Raw genomic sequence first — 24635 nt, 5'->3', positions numbered from 1 at the left:
TTTCTTTCTTTCTTTTTTTTTTTTTTTTTTGGTAAAAAGATTATGTAAAAGAAACTTTTGGAAAAGAAGTTTATACATAGGACTGACATTGGAATGAATAAATTTTAAAACAAACGTAAGCAGGTGCAAAATTAGCATTTGGTTTCCTATTTATTAAAAGGACAAATATTCTTTGTTTTTAGCATTTAATCTACTTTTGATAGTAAGTGGTGATCTTTCTAAAAAAAAAAATCCAGTGTTTTATGTTGTATTTGTATAGGTATATAAGTGTTCTAGAAGTTATGTAAAATTCCTGGAAATTTGATATGTCCTCGTATAATGTTATCACTTGCAATTACTCTCCTACCTTCTGCAATTACTGTCATCAAAACTGAGGCTCACACTGAAAGAACTACCCCAGAATATCAGGAAAATGCCCCAGCTGACTTTTATGCAAAGGCAGCCCCCAGAAGAATCTATAAAGACTGTGGCACATGTGGACAAAATCCATTCTGCTGCTGCAAAAATGTCCCTCATTGCCTCAGAGATTTTTGCCATTCTGATGTCAGGCTATCATGGCAACACTCTGCTTCTGACCCAGAGAAAGTAAGATAAACAACGGCTGTAAGTTGAACAGTCAGGGCTTTTCGGGAAGCCCAAAACAGCTGCTTTGTTTTCCTTGGCTCACTAGCAAGCTCCTTTTTGTTGCTGTTTTTTCATTCCTTCACCCATCATATGCATTTAAAATGATTCAAACTATGGCTAGACATTGGAGGGGGGACTTCTAGAAAATTGTGGAAACAGTCTACCAGCAATGTCTGACTTGTCAGGCCCATTATCCCGGAAAAATTACTTTTGCCCTAGAGGCTTCACACCTCCTCTTCTGAGACAGTTGTATACCCACAGCTCATCTTTATCCTAGTGTCACCTAGCACTGGTTATCAGTATGTTCTTTGTGTGTGTTTTCCAGTTAGCTTGAAGCTCTGCTGCAAGGCTGATGCCCTCACAGTGGCAAAGGAATTGTTAATGACTTCTTCCTTTTTCTCTACTTCTCTTAGTTTAAAAACATTTCCTTTCCTACAGCTCAATGGAACTCCTTTCTTTTCTTTCTTTTTTCTTTTTTTAAGATTTTATTTATTTATGTATTCATGAAAGACACACACAGACACACACACTTCTCTCTCTAGAGAAGCAGGGACACAAGCAGAGGGAGAAGCAGGCTCCACGCAGGAAGCCTGATGTAGGACTTGATCCCAGGACACTGGGATCATGCCCTGAGCCAAAGGCAGACTCTCAACCACTGAGCCACCCAGGGGTCCCATGGATCTCCTTTCCGTTTGCTGGATAAGATGCTGCCTAATTCATGAATCATTTAATAAAGCTGATTAGCTCATTAAAATTTATTGATTTGAATTTTGTTTTTCAACAGATTAATATGGATCATCTCCCCAGGGAAAGGTATTTAGGCAAGAGATGGGAAGTGTCTGATCCAGAAGCTCTTAGAGAAAAGGCCTTATGCACTGAGAGCCCTGACATTCACGTGATCCTTCTGCAGTTCTTATGAATAAAGTGTGTTCTGAAGCTGCTCTCTGAAAATGTCCCAAATAGTTAACTGCTTCATCCACCAGACATCCTGCCCTCAGTCTACCAAGTCCACAGCACCCAAAATGGAGCATCCAGTCTCTCCCACCCTTAGACCTACAGATCTATGATTCTATTTTTAGATCTGCACACAATCCAAAGTAGCCTCTTGCTTACCAGCTCCTGAAAGAAAAGAGACTTCTGGTGTCAGAGTTGAGCTCTGAATGTGTCCCCTGTCAGGGCAGGAAATGCAGAGCCTGGATGAAGTGCTCCCTGCAGCCCAGGGCAGAAACACTCCTCTGCACAGACTGGCCTTGCACTGGAACAGGTCCTGTGTGCTGGTGTGATCACTCTGCAGAGATAAAAGAGCTGTCACTTGCAATGTCTAAACTGTGTATGAGGAGCTGGCAGGACTTAAATAATCTCTGGCCTCTGCTCCACCCTCACAGGAATCTAGCCAATAAAGGAGCAGTCATCACATTGTAGAGCTCTGAATATCTAGGAACAGAAAGTGAAAGGAAAGTTCTGAGGGCTCCTTTTCTGAGAAACACAGGCATTGCCAGGAAGTGAAACTGAAAGGCACCATGGACAGTGATTTTGTGTGTTTTAGCAACATGAGTGAGAGGAGGGCACAGGAACCCAGGCAGGGGGCTTCTCAGCGACCCCCAAGAGGACACTCTAACCAGGCCCCAGGCTCCAGGCCAGGCAGAATCTGAATCTGGAATCAGAGAACACAGGCCCAAGTCCTGGAAAATGACTCTCATGTCCCCTCTGTTAACCTTGGACAGCCCAAAAACTCCCTGGGGGTGAAGTCTAATAAAGAGTGTATCTAGTCCTTGTCCCTGGTTCCTGGCACAGAGCTTCAGAAACCCTGGGAATTTCCTGAGTGAAAGGAGTTGACCTTGTTATGCTAATGAGGTGATTCCAGGTAAGATCCTAGGTAGCTTCAGGTCAGTGGCTGGCCGCCAGGAAGACCAACCATGTTTAGAGGATGGGGACTTCGGGCCAGCTGGACCTCTGGGGAGAAGGCAGGTGGGGACGAGCTCCATCAAGGAGCCAAAGATTTGATCAATCATGTCTTTGCAATGAAGACTCAATCAAAAACTCTGAATACCAAGGGTCAGTGGGCTTCTTGGTTGATGTTTGCATTGATGTTCCGGGAGGGTGCACACTCTGGCTCCATGGAGAGAGGCATGGAAGCTGTGTACTCTCTCCCAGACCTCACCCTATGCGTATTCTTTTAGATAATACTGTATGTGTAAATATAACAGTTTCCTGACTCGTGTGAATCATTCTAATCAATTAGCAAGCCTAAGGGGGTTATAAGGGCCCCCTAATTTGTAGGCAGTTGGAGGTCCAAATAACCTAGGGAATTCCTCCAAGTGCAGCTGGTGACTGAACTGAGGGTGGTCTTTCAAGGACTGAGCCCTGAAACCTGGGGAGTCTTCACTAACTCTGGGTGGTCAGGGCAGGAAGTAAAAGACAGTATACCCAGTCAGGGTGGAAACTGAATAAGTAGGACTCTGAGGGGGTAAATTCAGCACTAGGGATGCATATCAATATCTAAGAAACAAAATATTTAAGTTCAATGTCCCTTACAAGAGAGTCAAGAACTCCTTCTCTTGAATACTTCAAACATCTGTTATACATGAGGTAGCACAGTCGTTCACTGTCTACCTTACTGACAATATTCTGCCCTACAGGAGACCACCCCTGAGCAGGGGATGAGCAAGGAATGCTCAGGGGATTGTGGGTCAGTAGTGTCCTTCTCTATATCTCTGCACCCTTTACTTTCAGAGTAATGGAGCATCTGAGAGACAGCCTCCCCATGTACACCTGTTACAACATAAAGCATCCACCCTATACCAGTGATGGAGAAAAGTAGTGGGAAAATCTCAATTACAGTAACAGCAGGTATAACTGTTGTTGAGCCTTGAGGGACATATTCATGTTTGCCAAGTCTCATTTCACAAATCTGATGTAGAAATTTATGTGGAAACAAAAACACTATTCTTCCAATTTGCCTAATGAATTCATCTTTGCTTTCCAGTCTCCTTCCTAATTTACCTTCACTCTCTCATATCTCCTGCCCTCATTGTTCCCTGTTCACAGGTCTCTTGCCCATCTAGTGTTGGTAAAGTCTTAGAAATATAAACTCTGACTTTGTGCCCTTCCCTCTGTTACCCTGTAATATCCGGAAATACATCATAGAACATTAACCTATTCCTCTTGCAACTCCCTGCTATAGTGCCCTCCCTGTTAGTGTCCTCTTACACAATAGATTATTTACTTGGACAAGTTTCCATACTAGTGGATTTCACTTAGTTTGGTGATAGGATATTGATATGATGACTGGGGAAAATCCTTCATAAAAAGCCAATGGATAACAATTATCTTGATTGTTGCCTAATGTTTATTATCTGAGTAAATCAAGCAAATGTACACTACCTCATAATACATGAGAATAAGGAAAAGTATGGGATGCATTTCTGTCAACGTTTTAAGCAATATAGACCAGGGAGTGCAGGGAGAGACCATGGTCAAATCTCCTTTGCATAGCAGTGGAGTATCAGCGTGGAACAGGACCCTACCACTGACAAAACATAACACCATATAGGGGATCCCTGGGTGGCTCAGCAGTTTAGCACCTATTTTTGGCTCAGGGTGTGATCCCAGAGTCCTGGGATCGAGTCCCGAATGGAGCCTGCTTCTCCCTCTGCCTGTGTCTCTGCCTCTGTGCATGTGTGTGTGTCTCTCATGAATAAATAAATATATAAAATCTTTTTAAAAATGTAATACCATTTGTTGTTCTGTTAGGCAATTCAACTCATCTCTGTGGCATAGTTGTAAACCAAAACTCTCTAAAATCGTATGCAAGAAAATTTTAACATCAATGGCCTGTGAAGTTAAATTTCAAATGTGGAAAGTAGATTTTCAAAAACTGGAATTCATGGCCTTGGCTGCTATGCTGTTATCCTTCACAAGCAAGCAGAAATTCAACTACTTGGTGAAATTCAGTCTCCTCCACAGATATGCCCAGCTTCTCAGCAATCTTTTTGACTGATTTTGCATCCAAAGAGAAATGGCTTTGGTAAGGTTTCAAGGACCTCTCTTCCTGGGGCAAATCAAAGTCACTGAAGCACAACATAAAGAAGAAAAGGCCAATGCTGACTTCAGGGCATCCAGGGAAGATTTCAGAGCATCCAGACAGATAGTTTCCTTGAAGAAAGCTCTCTTCATTTCAGTGGAAGCACCAGACAAATTGGGCAACAGGATCTCAAAAGTATAGTACTATGAACAGGGAGCTCCTTCAGCAGGGTTTCTTCCAGTCTTGGGAAATCAAAGTCATCCAGGTCAAAGTTGGAGACTAAGAAGGTTCCTGGCTCAGGCATTCTGATGTTGCTGAGATTAGCCAGGCAGTTCTCTCATATCTATTGAAGAACTCTCTCTATTTTTAATGACCTGAGCTTGCTTTTTCTCTTCATTAAATGAATCGCTGTCCACCTAGGTTCTAATAAAGCAGAACTTCTTGTCTAGCTTCTTGATTTTGGGGGCCAGCATGTAATCACTGAAGTTAAATTGTGAGGTAGAATGATTGTGAAGTAGTCTTAGTTAGCAAATCCCACCATTTCAAGATACATATGTGGAAGGAAATTGAGGGTACTAGTTCCAGGCAGTTCCCAGATCACATTGGGATATTTTGAATGTTGATAGAATTTTTTCCTCATGGTGGTCTCCACAACTCCTACGCTCGCAGAAACATCCTCATCATGACTAAGATCCCACAGTCCATAATGAAATTGGAATTCCCAGTGCCAGATTACCCAGTCACAGTAACATCCAGGGGAGTACTTCTACATCCACAAGTGATTCCTGATTTATGTTAGCCACCTCTTGGTCTCTTGAAGGACTACTTGAATTCTAGCAAGGGTTTCTGGAGAGATGATCCTCCTTGCCATACTAATTAATGTAGTGATATAGTCACAGGGGACCTTATATAAAGAAGGCAAGGCTAAATATAGAAGAAATAAAATGAAAGTATCAGAGGCTGGAGTGAAGATCCAGAAACATGTAAGATGTAAGAAGGACCAGAAGCTAAGGAATTCGGTTACTTGTTATAAGCTGGAAAAGACAGAGAAATAGATTGTCTTTTTGGAGCCTCCAGAAGTAACCAATCTTGCTGACACCTTCATTATAACTCCATTAAGATTCATTTTAGACAAATACCCTCTGGATCTATAAGCCAATAAATCTGAGTTGTCTTAAGCCACTAAATTTGTGTTGATTTATTACACAGCAATGAGAAATGAATACAGACAGTGCATTTTCCTGAAATCTCAATACAGAGCTCAAACCATTTCCCTTCTGCAAGAAAAATCAGTCAGGCCAGCACATTGGGGAGCACAGAAGAATTGCAGAAATAGCTCAACTCCCATCCCTGAAGCAAATAGGAGCAAGACTTGTCTTGTGGGAGAGGCTGGAGGCAGAGAAAAGTCCCCCAGGATGTGTGTTCTATAAGAGGGATAGCCAAGCACATAATCCTCTCATGGGGTAAAAATTGCCTCATGGCAGCTTAATGTCCATTTTCCTCATCTGATGGGAGAATTTGGGTGGGATTTAGAGCATATGACAAAAAATGCAAGAGGAAGTAGATAAGAGCTCTAATTTTCCCTATTCATTTCTGCATGCTTTTGAAACATAGGTATCTGATTATATCATGACAATTCAAGGTCATCATTAGTATCTTATAGATGAGGATTCTTATCCACTATGAGTGAGGAGACTATGGTTTTAAAAATACTTATGGACATAAAGTTGTCTCAAGAACTACCAGTGGGCTTTTGCCAGCAGCGACATACTAAATATTCATCACAATCACATGTCCTACAGAATTACTTTTCAATCATAACTCTCAAATAAGTATAATATGATTATGCCTTGAGGATTTTATTTAACTGATTACTAATGAAGTACCCAGGAAGATGATATTACTGGTTAAATGGAGAATCCCAAAGATTCAAGAAAATTGAAATGAATATTAAAATGGAGCAACGTAGGTATCCCTATTTTTATTTTTTAAAAATTAAATGCAATCTAGTTAACATATACTGAATTATTAGCTTCAGGGGTAGAATTTTGTGAATCAACAGTTGCATATAACACCCAGGAGTCATTACATCAAGTGCCCTCTTTAATGTCCATCACCCAGTTAACCCATTCCCCACCTCGCCTCCAACAACTCTCAGCTTGTTTCCTACAGTTAAGAGACTTTTATGGATTGTCTTCCTCTCTGATTTCATCTTATTTCATTTTTCCTCTGTTTTGTTTCTGATATTTGACATATGAATAATATTATATGATAACTGTCTTTCTCTGATTGACTTATTTCCCCTTAGCATAATACCCTATAGTTCCATCCACATTTTTGCAAATAGTTAGATTTTATTTTTTTGGTGGCTGAGTAATATTTCATTGTATCTATGTCTTACCACCTCTTCTTTATCTATTCATCTATCAATGGATATCTTTGCTCTTTCCATAGTTTGGCTCTTGTGGACATTACTGCTATAAACATTAGGGTGCAGGTGCCCCTTTGAATCACTATATTTGTATCCTTTGCATAAACACCTATGCAATTGCACCTAGTAGTGCAATTGCTGGGTCATAGGGTAGTTCTATTTTCAACTTTTTGAGGAACCTTCATACTGTTTTCCAGAGTGGCTGTACAAGCTTGCATTTCCATCAGCAGTGTAAGAGGGTTCCCCTTTCTCTACATCCTTGCCAACATCTCTTGTTCCCTGACTTGTTAATTTTAGCCATTCTGAATGGTAAGAGTGGTATCTCATTGCAATTTTGATTTGTATTTCCCTGATGCTGAGTGATGTTGAGCATTTTCTCATGTATCTGTTGGCTATTTGTTGTGCTCAAGATTGCGAAACCGAGAAACCACCAAGGAGCCCACACCAATGCAAACACACGAGGGTTTATTTACAAGCTCGAGCTTGGGTCCAAGTGTACCCAACACAGCGGAGCAGGAACTTGGACTCCGAGGTGGGTTCCAGCTTAGTTTTATGGGCTGGTCTCGGGGACCTCCAGAAGGGATGGAAGAATTTCTCAAGTTCTGTTTACATTCTGATATGGGGCTTTCAAGGGCATTGAGCTCTGTTCCCATTCTGATATGGGGCTTCCTGCCACTGGCTTGGGCTCTGTTCTCATTCTAATATGGGGCTTTCTAGGGCATTAAACTATAAGCTGTTTTTTCCTGTAACTGAAAGCAAGGCAAATTTCAGCTCTTATTCACAGGGGCCTGAGATGCTCTCTTCTTCTTGAGTTGTGCTAACGCTGAACTCAAGATGGAATGGCTTTAATTTTCTCGGCCTCCACATATTTATATGCCTTCTTTGAAGAAATGTCTGTTCATGTCTTCTGCCCATTACTTGACTAGATTATTCTTTGGGTACTAAGTTTGGTAAGTTCTTTTTTTTTTTTTTAAGGTTTTATTTATTTATTCATGAGAGACACACAGAGAGCAGCAGAGAGATAGACAGAGGGAGAAGCAGGCTCCCCGCAGGGATCCCGATGCGGGACTCGATTCCTGGACCAGGATCATGCCCTGAGCCAAAGGCAGATGCTCAACCGCTGAGCCACCCTGGCGTCCCCAGTAAGTTCTTTACAGATTTTGAATACAAGCCCTTTATCTGATGAGACATTCAAAAATATCTTCTCCCATTCTGGAGGTTGCCTTTTAGTTTTGTTGACTGTTTCCTTTGCTTTGCATAAGCTTTGTATCTTGATGAAGTCCCAATAGTTCATTTTTACTTTTGTTTCCCTTGCCTTTGAAGATGTGTCTAGCAGGAAGTTGCTGCAGCCAAGGTCAAAGAGGTTGCTGCCTGTGTTCTCCTCTAGGATTTTGATGGATGCTGGTCCACATATATACCTTTTGTCCATTTTGAGTTCATTTTTTGTATATGGTGTAAGACAGCAGTCCAGTCTCATTCCTCTATATGTGCCTATCAAATTTTCCCATCACCATTGAAGATACTGTCTTTTTTCCATTGGATATTCTTTTCCTGCTTTGTTGAAGATTAGTTGATCATAGAGTTGAGGGTCCATTTCTGGGGTCTCTGTTCTATTCATTGGATCTCTGCAACTGTTTTGATGCCAGTATCATACTTTCTTGATATGATTACACCTCTGTAATATAGCTTGAAGACCGGAAGTGTGATGCCACAAGTTTTAGGTGTATTTTTCAACACACCTTTGGCTGTTGTGGAATAACAATAAGACAGAAGAAAGAGAAATCAAGAAATCTATCCCATTTACAATTGCACCAAAAACCATAAGATATCTAGGAAGAAACCTAACCAAAGAGGTAAGGATCTTTTTACCTTACAAAAGGCTCTGTATTCTAAAAACTACAGAACACTCATGAAAGAAATTGAAGAAGACACAAACAAATGGAAAAATACTCCAAGCTCATGAATTGGAAGAACAAATATCGTTAAAATGTCTATTCTACCCAGAACCATCTACACATTCAATGCAATCCCTAACAAACACCATCAACATTTTGTGCAGCAATGGAACAAATATTCCCAAAATTTGTATGGAACCAGAAAATTCCACAACAGCAAGAATGCTCTATTCTAAGATGAGGGTGGGAAGTCACTGAACCTCCATGGAGAGATGTTATATGTATAACTACTATGGACTGAATGTTTATGTCCTCTGAAAAATTCACAGATGAAGAGAAAGCTCAATTTCTGGTATTAGTAGATAGAATTGGTGTCATTGCCTTAGTCATGAAGGCAGAGAGCCATCATGAATGGATTAGTGACATTTAAGAGATGCAGATAGCTAATTTGCTCCTTTTGCCATGTGAAGCAACAAGAAGAAATGTACACCTCAGAAGTGAGTTCTCACCAACAATGACTCTACCGATGCCTTGAACTAGGTCTTCCCAACCTCCAGAAGTATGAGAAATATGTTTCTGTTCATAAGTCACCTGGGTATTTTGTTATACCCTGAACAGATGGGAAAAAATGCCCAACAAAACAATTACTTTGCATTGCTAACAATTATCAACACTCATCATGTTTTTAAATAGATCTATGGCAATGGGGTAGAGATTGCATTAATACATGGTGTAGCTTCCAACTGGAGACACCCAGTAAATATTCTGCTAATTCCAAATTTTCTTCTACTATAGAGACACCTTCACAATGTTTTTCTCTTCTTCAAAGAGAATTGAGTGAGCAGCTGGATGAAATCTTACCTCTCCACCAGCTACCCCTGTCACTCAACCCTCCAACCACAAGCCAGCATCCTAATATTGCAAGTACACATTTGGCTCACTCAACAGCTCCAGAAAGAAAAGAGGTTTCTGATGTCAGAGCCCATGAATGTTTTTGCTTACACAGTTGAAAATGCTGAGATTAGCGAAGAGCTCCTTGGAGTCCCAGCCACAGAAACACTCCATAGAGCTGTCCTCTCTAGGAAAAGCAGGCACTGGGCACTCCTGAAATCACTGCACTAAGCAAGGGGCTGGAGAGCCTCTGTCTTGCCTGGATAAAGTGTGAAAACAACAGGAAGAATGAAAGCCTCAACAGGAAGACTTTGCTGAGAGTTGTGGGCTTACATCTACAGGACATGAAAGTGAAACCACTGTTTCTCCACAGAAAAAGCACTTCCAGGAAAAGAGACATAAAAGTATTTTGACTTCAGGTGGCTCAGGGAGTGAAAGGAGGGCAAAGAGATGCCAGGGGCGGGAGGCAGGTCTCTGATGACCCCTGAGAGGTCATCTAGCTAAGACTCCCATGGTAGTCCGGTGGACAGGGAGGAAGGCTATGAGCAAGTTTCCAAAGCTTCCGGTGAATGAGAGAAACATTTCCCTTCAGAAAGGAGAACTATAACATTTCTCTGTGTTTTTGTTTCTTTCATTTTTAGAAGCCCTGTTGCTGGCTGTGACCTTTTCACCCTTGGTCATGTATGACACTGGTAATTCACGGGGTCACATCCCATAAACAACTTAAAATAACAGGAAGAGCTCTGGGGAAAAATCTGGCAAGACAGCAGGGTGGGAGTTCAGAGGGGAGGAAGGAGCCTGGATTCTAAGATTTATGTGGAAAATCAGGGGGTAAAATACCAGTTTCTCAAGAAAAAGAAGAACATAGGAAAATCTGCTGTATCAGATAATATTTATTTCCATGTTATAGTATATAAGATATTTGGATGCTGGCACAGGAATAGACCATCTGACCCACAGAAAGGGACACAGAGCCCTGTATAGGATTAAGGTATGTGTGGAATTCTGTGGCATGGGAGAAGTCCATGGGATGTCAGGGGGTCTGGAAGGCACCATCTAGTAAAGGGAGCTAACTGGCTCTCCATATGGACAGAAGTTACTGAATCTCTGCTTACATTACTCCAGATAGATTTAAGACCTAAATCTCAAATGGAAACTGTAGGAGATCCTCTGACTGTTCTTAGAGAAAGATTTCTTTTTCTTTCTCTCTCTCTCTCTCTCTCTCTCTCTCTTGACTTTCAGAGGTAGAGTTTAGTGATTCATCAGTTGCATATAACACCCAGGGCTCTTTTTATCAAGTGCCCACCTTAATGCCCATTACCCAGTTATCCCATCCCTCCACCAACCCCCCTCCAGCAACCCTCAGTTTGTTTCCTACAGTTAAGAGCCTCTTATGGATTGGCTTTGTCTCAATTTCCCCAGTGAGAATGATATTTGCTGTGGGCTTTTTGTATATCGCCTTTATGATATAGGTATATTCTCTCAATCCCACATGGCAGAAGGTGTTTTTGATCAAGAAAGGATGCTGTATTTTGTTAATTGATTTTCTGCACCTAGAGAATTATCAGATGGTTTTTGTCCTTTCTTTTATTAATGTGATGTATCACATTGATTGATTTGCAGATGTTGAACCACCCTTATAGCCCAGGAATTAATCCAAGACCAAGTGGATTTTTTTAAATCAATTTATTGATTTATTTAATCAATTAAATGTATTTATTTATTTATTTTTAAAATTTAATCCTTAAATGTACTGTTGCATCCTTTTGACTAGTATGGTGAGAGCATTTGCTTCCATATTCATCGGAGATATTGGTCTGTAATTCTCCTTCTTTGTGGGGGTCTCTGTCTGGTTTTGAGATAAAGGTATATCTGGCCTCATATAATGAGTTTTGAAGTTTTCCTTCCATTTCTGTTTTTTGAAACAGCTTCAGAGGAATAGGTTTTAATTTTTCTTAAGTGTTTGGTAGAATTCCTCTGGGAGGCTATCTAATCTTGTACTCTTGTTTGTTGGGAGATTTTTGTTTACTGCTTCAATTTCCTTGATGCTTATGAGTTTGTTCAGCTTTTCTCTTTCTTCCTATTTCTGTTTTGGTAGTTTATATATTTCTAAGAATGCATCCATTTTTCCAAACTGCCTAATTTTTTGTCATATAGTTGCTTATAATATGCTCTTGAAATATTTGTATATCTTTGGTGTTAGTTGTGATCTTATTCTTTTATTTATGATTTTATTGATTTAGGTCCTTTCTCTTTTCTTTTTGACAAGTCTGGCTAGGGGCTTGCAAATCTTAACCTTTCAAAGAATCAGCTCCTACTTTTGTTGATCTTTTCTACTGTTCCTTTGATTTGTATTTCATTGATTTCTGCTCTAATCTTTTTTTTTCTCTCTTCTCTTGCTGAATTTAGGCCTTATTTGCTGTCTTTTTCCTGCTCCTTTAGACATACTCCAATCCAAAGGTTCTGAAGAATTGAGTTTCCTTTTTCATTTGTCTCTAAGAATTCTTAAAAATTCTTCTTTAATTTTCTGGTTGACCCACTAATTCTTTAGTAGGATGCTTTTTAACCTCCATGTATTTGTGTTCTTTCACATTTCCTCTTCTGACTGAGTTCAAGTTTTAAAACACTGTGGTCTGAAAACATGCAGGGAATAATCCCAATCTTTTGGTATCAGTTGAGATCTGATTTGTGACCCAGTATGTGATCAATTGTGGAAAATTTCCATATGTTCTCAAAAAGAATGTGTATTCTGTTGCTTTAGGATGAAATGCTCTGAATTTATCTATGAAGTCCATCTGGTCCAGTGTGTCATTCCAAGCCCTTGTTTCCTTTTTGATCTTCTGTTTAGATGACCTTTCCATTGCTGGAAGTGGGGTATTAAGTTCTCTACTTTTATTGTATTATTATCATGTGTTTCTTTAATTTTGTTTTTAATTGGTCTATATAATTGACTATTCCCACATTAGGGACATAAATATTTACAATTGTCAGATCTTCTTGTTGGATAGACACTTTTATTATGATATGGTGTCCTTTTACATCTCTTATTACAGTCTTTGGTTTAAAATTTATTTTCTCTGATATAAAGATGGCTTCTCCAGCTTTCTTTTGAAATCCATTAGCATGATAAATGGTTCTATACCCCCTCACTTTCATCTGGAGGTTTCTTTAAATCTAAAATGAGTTTCTTATAGACAGGGCATCTATGGTTCTTGTTTTTTGGGGTTATTTTATGCAATCTGATACCAAGTGTCTCTTGATTGGAACATTTAGTTAATTTATAATCAGAGTAATTAATGAAATTTGGTGCTATTGTGTTATCTGAAAAGTAGCTGCTTCTGTAGATTGTCTCTGTTCCTTTCTGGTGTTTGTTACTTTGGGGCTCTATTTTCACTTATAGCATCCTCTTTAATATTTCTTGCAGAGTGGTTTAGTGATTAAACGTTCTTTTAGTTTCTGTTTGTCCTTAAAAGCCCTTTATCTCTTCCTTTTTTTTTTTTTCTAAATGACAGCTTGGCTGGATAAATTATTCTTGGTGGCATATTTTTCTCATTTAACACATTGAATATATCATGCCAATCCTTTCTGGCCCTCCATGTCTCTGTGGACAAGTTTGCTTATATTTATAACCTTGTAGGTTAAGGACCTCTTGTTCCAAGCTGCTTTCATGATTTCCTCTTTATCTCTGAAAATTGCAAGCTTCACTGTTATATGTCAAGGTGTTTATCTTTTTTTTTTTTTTAATTTTGAGTGAGGTTCTCTGTGCCTCCTAGACTTGAGAGCAAGTTTCCTTCTCCAGATTAAGGGGAAGCTATAATTTCTTCAGATAAATCTTCTGCCCTTATGTTTTTCAATCCTCTTCCTCTGGGACCCCAATTATTCTAATATTGTTTCACTTCATGATATCATTGATCTCTCAAGTCCTCCCTTCATGATTCAGTAGTTGTTTATCTCTTCTTTTTCTCAGCTTCTTTAGTCTCCATCATTTTGTCTTCTATATCACTGACTCTCTTTTCTGTCTCATTTATTCTGGCAGTTAGAGCCTTCATTTTTTATTGCATCTCAGTAATAGCTTTTTTATTTTGTCCAGTTTATATTTTAGTTCTTTTTTTCCCTCTAGTAAGGGATTCTCTAGTGCCTTCTATGCTTTTTTCAAGCCCAGCTACTACCTTTATAATCATTGTTTTGAATTCTAGTTCTGACATCTTATTTATATCCATATTGATTAAATCCCTGGCAGTGTGTACTGCTTCTTGTTCTTTTTTCGGGCAGTGAGTTTTTCTATCTTGTCATTATTCCAGACAACTGTATATGAAAGAGGGAAAATACAAAAATAGCAACCACAACATGAGAAATATATACATAAGCAAATCAGAAGAGAATAGAATCCTAAGAGAGAGAGAGAGAAAGAAACAAAAATCAAACAAGGAGGAGAACAGAATACAAAATTAACTAGATCCTGAGTGTATTTTGGTCTATTTGTTCAAAGAAACTAAATCCCCAAATAGGAAAGATAATATGTATATATATATTTACATATATATGTAATTATATATAATTATACATATATATATAATTGAATACAATGAAAGGAAACCAAAAATGAAAAAACAAAACATGTAAATGTAAAAATAAAAACTCAAAAAAGACTTTGAAAAAGAATTTCTTATAAAATAAGAAAATAGATGAAAAGGAAAAGACATAAAACTGAAGACTAAAGAATAATAAGAAAAAATGATAAGCGCTGTATATTGTTTTACCCTAGAGTTTATGTTTTACAGTTCTGTATGATTGGTAAACTTGGTATTAGCGGCATGTTCCTGCTGGTTTTCTAGGGGAGGGGCTTTTGGACTCATTCTCAGGTGTCTTTGCCCAGTGGAATGCACTGCCCTTGTCAGAGGACTGGAATCAGTGCAAGCTGTTCTGGATTGCACAGTGTGGGCCTGTATTGCTACATGAAGGCTTTCAGCACTGATGAGGGAGATAAAAACAGTGTCACCTCGATCAACCAGAGCTGAAAGTTCACATGCTCTACTCTTTAGACAGCCCTCAAAGAAAAGCAATCACTCTGGTCTCCCTGGTTTCCATCAGAACTCTATGCTCACCCAGCCTGTGACTGAGTGTTTTTATCTCAAGCATGCAAACCCAATTTGAATCTCCAAACTTTATGGACTCCTGAAGCACAGATCCCCACTTTTCCCCTCAGGAGAGGAAAAGGGGTCTCTCTGGGCTTCTGCCGTTTGCTGGACCCTTGCTTAGGCAGTGGTTGCCTGACCAAGCAGCAATTCACAGTTTATGGCAACACGGGGTAGAAAGCTGTCTCCTAAACTCACAATTTGCAGCAGGCTTCCCTGCTCTGATGCTTGGGAACTCTCACGCTTAGATGCCCCTGTTCTTCTTGTAGCCCTGGGGATCTTGAGACCATGCTCTCCCCTGAGACCACCTGGGATTCTGCCCTTGCTTTGCTACCTGAGCCTTTCAGGTAGCAATGTCTCCCACCTGAGCAGACTTCAATAGTTCCAATTTTGTGCTTCTGTTGCTTATAATACTTTCTGGTAGCTTCCTTAAGCCAGACTCTTCTGGTAGCTTCCTTAAGCCAGACTCTTTGTAAATCCTGCTGTTTATCTTCTGTTGTATTTCCCTGATTCATATCTCCATATCTCCTACTTTGCAAAAAATGGCTGCTTTTCTAGTTGTACAATCTCAGCAATTCTTTTCTCAGATCTCTGGTTAACTTCACAAGTGTTCAGAATTATTTGATAACTATCAAGCTGAATTCCAGGGACCAGATGAAATTAGAGTTGCTACACTTCTGTCATTTTAACTCCTCTTTTTTCTCCTAGAGAAAGATTTCTTAAATGAGATGATATCCATATAAAGATACTTAGATGACAGCTGTATGACACAAGCTGAACAATGTAATATCTTTGACTACATTAAAAGGAAAAACTTTTCTTCATGAAAACAAATGAAAAAAGAAACTAAAAATCTCCACAAATCTGGAGATTTTTGCATAAATGTAGTCAACTAATGATCAATGGAAGGAAAGTATTTAAAAAATTCCAGAAATCACTAAGAAAAACTGAAAAATCCAGCACTGATATATGCAAAAGACATGAACAGAATTTTCATAGAAAAAAACACATATAAGAAAAAAAAGAGAAATCATCACAAATTAACTAGTAATGAGATAAATTCATCTCTGTGCACTATAAGATGACATTATTAATTAGTTCAATTGCAAAATTTAAAAAGTGGGACAAAATCAGGCATTGGTGAGAATGTACATTGATAGAATCTCTGAAATGTGGCTGCTGGGAATGCAAATCAATACAATCACTTTGAAGAAATAATATGGCTGAATCATAAAATGGCACATTCATGTACCTCAGGACTCAGCATTGCCACTCCTAACACTATGTCACTCTGCAAAAATGCACAGGAAACATGTGGATATGTGCTCCTAGCAGCAGTCTTCATAACAGTGAAAAAGGAGAGGATAGGCTTTGACAGAGAGTGGATGAAAAAGTTGAGATATACAGCATTGAAAGGATTGAACCACAGATATATAGAAAGCAATTAATCTTTTGATATAATATTGACATTAAATATTAAGAACTTGTAGAATATCCTTAAATTAAGTTTCAAGGAAACTGAACAATGTATTCTTAAGCATGCATATCTAAGTGATACCACCACAAATTTTAAAAAAGAATCATAAACATATACTTCTTGAAATTGTTACCCAGGGGCTGTGGACAGAACTGGAGTGAATAGGAACACAGAGGGAGGTATATGTTGTTAGAGATGCTCTATTTCTGGGATGATTACTCAGTGTGTAGGTGGTCATTGTATTACACAAGTCAGTAAAAGTTTTAAAATAAAATATCTCAGTTCTTTTTTTTAAGATTTTATTTATTCATTCATGAGACTCAGAGAGAGGGAGGCAGAGACACAGGCAGAGGGAGGAGAAGCAGGCTCCATGCAAGGAGCCCGATCTGGGACTCGATCCCGGGAATCTGGATCAGGCCCTGAGCCAAAGGCAGACACTCAACTGCTGAGCCACCCAAGCACCGGAAGATCTCAGTTCTTTTCAGATTTTTGCTGCTTATATTCTTTTGTGTGTACTCAGGCCTGAATCTCTCTCTCCTGCCATATTTTGAGGACATCAGAGAAATATTGTCTGTCTGACATACAGAGACAGTCACTGCTATGATAGGAGAAAGACCAAGAATCATTCAGGAAGGAAGCAGAGGACAAGAGAGCCTGAAATTCCAGATAGAAACAACTGCAAGGCAAAATGCAAGTTCACGTATGAACTTGACAACTAGCTGTGGATGCAGAGAAGCACACACACACACACACACACACACACACACAATTACAGCTCTCAGTAGTAAAAGAGGAAATACTTCTGAGACTCAGGTACCCTGGCAGTGATGGGGCCTTTGTAGTGGGTGACAGAAAGCTCCCACTTGGAACCCCCCAGGGCTGGCCTGCCCCCCAGCAGTGTGTGAGAATCACTTCCCTGGAATAAATCAGGATACTGATTTTACCTTTGCCTTTCCCTGTTTGTCATAATCAGATGGGGAACACACCTGAAGCTTTGACCTACATTAGATTTTGGGCTGACAAAAGTCCATGATGCTTTAGGCTCTACATCTGAGTTCCACTTCTCTGTGAGTCTCTCTGGTTGCTGCTCAGGATAATTAGGTGACATGTGTCCTATGTAGAACCTTACATAGGAAATCCACTAACAAGTGTCTTCATTCTATGTCTTAGGTGGTAAAATATTTTTTTGGACACATGCTTTTTTATTAGTATAGATATCTTAGACAATACTGTAATTTTTAGGAGTTCCACATTATTACATCAACAGTGTGAATTTCTGACAGAGACAAAACGGAGCACCACAGTATACAAATAGAAAGACCATGCTTGATTGAGGACAACAGAAGGTCACTAAAGATGCACAATTTATTTGAGAAGTTCTTAGGCCTCGTCCTCGCCCTCCTCCTCCTCGAACTCCCCCTGTCCGTCGGCCATGGGTCCTGGTACTGCTGGTACTCAGACACCAGGTCGTTCTTGTTGCTCTCGGCCTCGGTGAACTCCATCTTGTCCATGCCCTCGCCTGTGTACCAGTTTTATGAGTTATGACTAGCATTTTTAAAAAGTTAACTGATCATAACTGTTGACAGTGAAACAAACACCAATTGTGTGGTGAAATTTAGTTTTAGATGAGTATGTGTATGTGTGTTATGTGTGCATGTATGTCAAGTGTGTACTTCCTATGTGAAATGCATCTCTTATTGCTCTTATTGCTACTGTCATTCAGAAGACTTTGGAAGATCTGCTCTCAGGCCTAGTTCTCCTTCTAAGCACTACTGCCCTCTCTAGTTTAACCTGCTCCCTGGGCTCCCACTATAAAAGCCTATGTCAAAAAAAAAAAAAAAAAAAAAAAAAAGCCTATGTCCCTTCTAACGGAGACTTTCAATTCCTGTTCAGAGAGGGAAGCCAGATGTATAACTTGACTAGGATCTACAAAGAAGGGAGAATGGAGGGCCACTTGCATCCCAGGCTGATCCCTAATGGGAACTTAACTTCTGGGTCAGTGCTCTGAGCCTCAATGTCCTGGAGGCTTATACATACCAACACTGATCACTGACTACTCCTCTAGGACACTTCAACTTCTCACAAAATAATTGACTCCCCCTATGGCCTAGTGGGGAGGGGGGGCATATGGGTATAGTACTGCATTGGAAGAGTACCAGGGCTAAGATGTAGTCACGTGCTGCAAGAATGTATGAATAGCACCAGGATTCAAGGTTAGACCAAATGAGCAGGCAGTGAGGGGCAGGGATCTAGGACTGTGAGGCCTTACCACCCTCTCCAACACAGGTGCTCAAGTGAGCATGTAGCTACAAAGTTCATAGTTGGACAAGATATGGTCACAAGAAATGGTTTAGAAAAGAGTAGGGTTGTGCTGACACCCACACACACCTTGGTGCCCTCATATTCTGTTCTAGCTCCTACTCACTTTCCTCAGGCGTGTGAATGAGCTGGATTCAGCTCTTCTGGTCACAGATTTTAGGAAGAAAAGTTAATTTATTAGTCAGCAGTAAGATAAGGGTATACAAAAGCCATAGCATGCTTCTTTCATCAAAAAAAAAAAAAATGTACCAAATAGCAGCTGGGAGCTAGGATCATAGGAAAAGGAATCTAGTAGAATTATTTGATTAAAAGTTCCAAGACCTGAATGTGCATTTTTATACCAAGCATTTCACATGAGATGCAGCAATTCTTTCTGGGACTTTAACCCAGTCTTTTGTGTTAGGCTCAGCCTATTGATAACAGTTGTATCTGGAAAAGACTGGGGCAGTCATCTGGTCCCTAATACTTGTGGCTAGCCAGCATAGACATTGCCCCAGCCAGAACCAACTCTCTGGCTGAACAGGCCTTTGTGCTTCTTATTATGATTGCAAGACACACCTCAGCAAAAATCATCTGGGAACTTTGAAAACAAAGTGTATTATTTACAGGTGCTGAGGGCACATGACATGCATGAAGCTACATAGCAAGTTTGAGGAGAGAGATAAGGACTTGGGGTTCTGTCTTTATTGAGTCTTTATTGAGGCTGAAAACCCTAGGGTTTGAGGGTTCACTCTTCACTGGTGAATTTGAAACATAAGGATGGTAATTAAAACACAGGAAGGGAGAAGCAGAGTGACTCATGTGGTCAGTTATGTAGGACATCCAGGGCTTTCTAACAAGAGTACTTAAGAAAAGGCATGCGAAGAGGGAAAATGGCAGAAAATTAGGGGGTCCTCCTTTCATCTGGTCCCCTTAATTTAGCTAGATAACCATCAAATCATCCTGAACACCTATGAACTCAGCTTGAGACATAAGAAAAGAATAGATGGAACAATACAAATTGAAAAGTGACCACTTTTTGCAATGTAGGAGTGCAGAGAAGAGAAACGGAGGGGATATATCCAAAGATAAACGGCAGGAGGAGTGAACCTTTGTAAGCTGACTACCAGAAAGTGATACAGCCCTAGAGCTCAAAATCAAGACCTTTAGAAATCTGCTCCAGTGAGAGACTTCCCTGCCTGAAAGATGGTGAAGCAGGGCAGAATCCCAGGTGGAACAGTGAAGACTCAAGATCCCTGGAGGCAAAGAAAGAACAGGGGTGCCTGAGCTGGAAGAGTTCCCAAGAATTGGAGAGGGGAAACAGGTTTAGGTCAGCAAGACTGGGAAGGGGCTCAGCTTGGTTTGCTCAGGAACCATGGCCTGATCAGATGACCACTTTCCATGTTGGGTCCCTGCAAAGGACTAGAATGCAGCAACCCTCTGCTTTCCTCCAGGAGAAGAGGAGTGGGTGTGCATTCGACCAGGCTAACACTCTAGATGCCAGAGCCCTGTAAAGGACTCCACTTCCTCTGGGAAGGGCAGAGCAGATACACACAGGATTAGGCAAAAACTCTCCCTGCTGGGATCCTGGAAAGTGCACAAATCAGCATCCTTCTACCTTCCCCTGAGGAGGATTGGAGTGGGCAGTCACCACAGGAATCTGCAGAGTATGGTAGACACCACCATCTTTTAGCTCCTGGGCTGGAGACTGGGGCGTGGCCATTTTTATTTTCACCCTCTAAAAAGGCAAGGAAAGCCTTCAGGAAACAAAAGCCACACAGAGCAAATAGCTTACACTGAGTCTGGTCCTCTGGCAAGGGGTGGTGAAACTCTGCCAGGCACAGACATTTGAGAATCCGCACAGCAGGCCCCTCCCCCAGAAGACCACCTAGAAGAACAGTTGAATCACAAATTACTGACCAAACAGGACTGCAAAACTCAAGTGGTATGGGAAAATAGTATATAGAACTCAAAGTTTTTTTCCTATAGTTCATTATCTTTCAGTTTAAAATTTTCCAATTTTTGTTCTTTTTTCCTATTTCAACTAGTATGAAATTATCAGATTTCATTTTTAAGTCATTTTTTAAACTTTAATTTTTTACAATTACATGTTATAGATATGTTCTTCATTTTGGCTTCCTTTCACTGTGTTCAATTTTATTTTTCTGTATACATAAATTCTGCTATTTTTAAAATTTTGGAATTCACTGTCTTCTAACACACAAGCCAAAGTACACTCAGGACCAAGTGGATTGCCCTGTTTTATTCACTCTGTGAGATTATATTCTTTCTTCCTTACCTCCATCCCCCCTTTTATTTCTTTCTCTCTTTTTAAAAAATTTTCTTTTTCTTTTCTTTTTTCTTTCTGGTTTCTGACCTATAGGATTTGTCCAGTGTGTATTTTGCTTGGGTCATGGATGATATTTTTTATTCTGTTCACTCATTCATCCATTCCCTCTGGAGAAAATGACCAGAAGGAGGAATTCACAACAAAAGAAAGAAACCAAGATAATACTCTCTGCTGTAGAATTAATCAATATGGATTTAAGTAATATTATAAATTTACTAGCTGGGCTTTAAAAAAAACATTAAAAACTCTATAGAATATCTTAGCTCAGAAATGAGAAATAATCAGGCCAAAATTAAAAATACTCTCACTGAGATGCAGTAAATGTTAAGGTAAATGAGGCAGAAGAGAGTAAGTGACAAGAAAGAAAGTTGATGGAAAGGATGTTGAGGAAAAGAGAGAAAAGCAATTAACAGCCCATGAGGAGAGGCTCTGAGCGATGAATCATGCCATGAAAAGAAACCGCATCAGAATTATTGGAGTGCCTGAGGGTGCAGAGAGAGGGCTAGAAGGTATATTTGAGTAAATCAGAACTGAGAATTTCCCTAATCTGGGGAAGGAAACAGGCATTCAGATCCAAAAGGTAGGGAAGATCCCTCCCCAAATCAATAAAAATAGATAAACAACTCAACATATAGTAGTGAAGATTGAAATTTCAGAGATAAAGAGAAAGTCCTGAAAGAAGCTCAAAACACGAGATGATTAACATATAGAGGGAGAAATACTAGATTGACAGCAGACCTATCCAGACCAGAAAGGGTTGGCATGATATATTCATGATATAAGCAAGAAAAACATGTAGCCAAGAATACTTTCTCCAGCAAGGCTGTCATTCAGAATGGAAGGAGAGATAAAGCGCTCCCAGGACAGATAGAAACTGAAAGAATATGCTAACCCATCCCTGAAAGAATTATGAAAGGGGATCCTGTAAGCAAAAAGAGTGTAAGAGTAATAACATAGACCAGAAAATAACAGAGGCAATCTATAGAAACATGGACTTTAGAGGGAATATAATGGCACTAAATTATATCTTTCAATAGTTACTCTGAATGTAAATTGGCTAATTTCTCCAATTATAAGGTACAGGGTAAAATTTCTGTTCATGTCTTTTGCCCATTTCATGATTGGATTGTTTGTTTCTTTGCTGTTGAGTTTAATAAGTTCTTTATAGATGAGGTGACTGGGAGACGGGCACTGAGGTGGGCACATGATGGGATGAGCACTGGGTGTTATGCTATATGTTGGCAAATTGAACTCCAATAAAAAAATATGTACAACAACAACAAAAAGACACAGGGTATCAGATTGGATAAAAAATAAAGATCTATATATATGCTGCCTATGAAAGACACATTATACACCTAAAAGCACCTTCAGACTGAAAATGAAGTTGTGGAGAACCATTTACCATGTAAATGGACATCAAAAGTACGCTGGTGTAGCAATCTTCATATCAGATAAATTAGATTTTAAAGCAAAGACTGTACTGAGAGATGGGGGGGGGCACTATATCATACTTAAAGAATCTACCCAACAAGAAGATCTAACAATTATAAATATTCATGCCCCTGATTTGGAAGCAGCCAGTTATATCAACCAATTAATATCCAAAGTAAAGAAACACATTGATAATAATGCAATAATAGCAGGAGACTTTAACACCCCACTTATAGCAATAGAGACATCATCTAAGCAGGAGATCAACAAAGAAACAAGGGCTTTGGATGACTCACTGGACAAGATGAACTTCACAGGTATAAAGAACATCCCATACAATGCAACAGAATACACATTTTTCTCAACTGCACATGAAATGTTCTCCAGAATAGACTATATACTGGGTCACAAATCAGGTCTCAACTGGTACCAAAAGATTAAGAGTATTCTCTGCACATTTTCAGACCATAATGCTTTGAAACTAGAACTCAATCACAAGAAGGAATTTGTAATGAGCTCAAACATTTGGGGAATAGAGAGCATCCTAGTAAAGAATGAATGAATCAATCAGGAAATTAAGGAGGAATTTAAAAGATTCATGCAAACTAATGAAAATGAAAGCACAACTGTTCAAAACCTTTGGGATACAGCAAAGGTGATCTTAAGAGGAAAGTACATTTCAAAAAAAAAAGCTTATATCAAAAAATTAGAAAAATCTCAAATGCACAAGCTAACATTACACCTAAAGGAGCTGGAAAGAACAGCAAAGAGCCTAAACCAAGCAGGAGAAGAGAAATAATAAAGATTAAAGCAGAAATCAGTGAAATAGAAACCAGAAGCACAGTATAACAGATCAATGAAACTAGGAGCTGGTTATTTGAAAGAATTAATAAGATAGATAAATCCCTAACCAAATTTCTCAAAAAGAAGGAGAAAGGACCTAAATTAATAAAATCATGAATGAAAGAGGAGAGATCATGATCAACATCAAGGAAATACAAACAATTTTAAGAACACATTATGAGCAACTATATGAACAAACTAGGCAATCTGGAAGAAATAGATGCATTCCTGGAAATGTATAAATTACCAAAATGGAAACAGGAAGAAATAGAAAATCTGAACAGAACAATAACCAGCAAGAAAATTGAAGCAATCATCAAAAACCTCCCAAAAACCAAGAGCCAGGGACAGATGGCTTTGCAGGGAAATTCTACCTGACATTTTAAAAAGAAATAATACCTATTCCTCTGAAGCTGTTTCAAAAAATAGGAATGGAATGAAAACTTCGAAACTCACTCTATGAGGCCAGCATTATCTTTATCTCAAAACCAAAGACCTCATCAAAAAGGAGAATTACAGACCAATATCCCTGATGAACATGGATGGCAAAATACTCAGCATATACTAACCAATAGAATCCAACAGTACATTAAAAGGATTATTCACCACAACCAAGTGGAATTCATTCCTGGGCTCCATGGGTGGTCCAGCATTCCCAAATCAGTCAATGTGATAAATCACATTAATAAAAGAAAAGACAAGAACCTCTCCATCAATGGAGAAAAAGCACTTGACAAAATAAAGCATCCTTTCTTGATTAAAATTCTTCAAATTGTAGGGATAGGGGAAACATACCTCTATGCCATAAAAGCCATCTATGAAAAGCCAACAATGAATATCATTCTCAATGGGGAAAAACAAAGCGTCAGGAACATGACAGGAATGTTGACCCTTACCCCTGTTGTTCAACATAGTACTAGAAGTCCTAGACTCAGCAATCAGACGACAGAAAGAAATAAAAGGCATTCGAATTGGCAAAGAAGTCAAACTCTCACTCTTCACAGATGACATGATATTATAAGTTAAAAAACAAAGAATACCACCCCAAAATTGCTAGAAGTTGAATACAGGAATTCAACACAGTGACAGTATACAAAATCAATGCACAGAAATCACATGCATTTCTATACACTCATTGTTATGAGGTTGAAGAAACAGAAATTAAGGAATCAATCCCATGTACAATTGCACCCAAAACCATAAGATACCTAGGAATAAACCAAATGAGAAAGG

At 39.3% G+C, this 24635-nt stretch overlaps 1 protein-coding gene and 1 pseudogene across 3 annotated transcripts in view; both read right to left on the bottom strand.

Moving 5' to 3' along the window:
* LOC121495793 (T-cell-specific guanine nucleotide triphosphate-binding protein 2-like) overlaps positions 1 to 24635 on the bottom strand; it is a 74354-nt gene that overhangs the window by 11304 nt on the left and 38415 nt on the right. For all 3 annotated transcript variants that reach the window (XM_041763759.1, XM_041763762.1, XM_041763763.1), the window contains exon 2: positions 1738 to 1912. The gene's annotated coding sequence lies outside the window, so the exon portion shown is untranslated. The remainder of the gene's footprint in view (positions 1 to 1737; positions 1913 to 24635) is intronic.
* LOC121494555 lies at positions 4495 to 17988 on the bottom strand (annotated as a pseudogene).

The sequence above is a fragment of the Vulpes lagopus genome, chromosome 7 (assembly GCF_018345385.1).
Source record: "Vulpes lagopus strain Blue_001 chromosome 7, ASM1834538v1, whole genome shotgun sequence".
Lineage (NCBI taxonomy): Eukaryota > Metazoa > Chordata > Mammalia > Carnivora > Canidae > Vulpes > Vulpes lagopus.
This window is presented reverse-complemented; position numbering and strand designations above follow the sequence as displayed.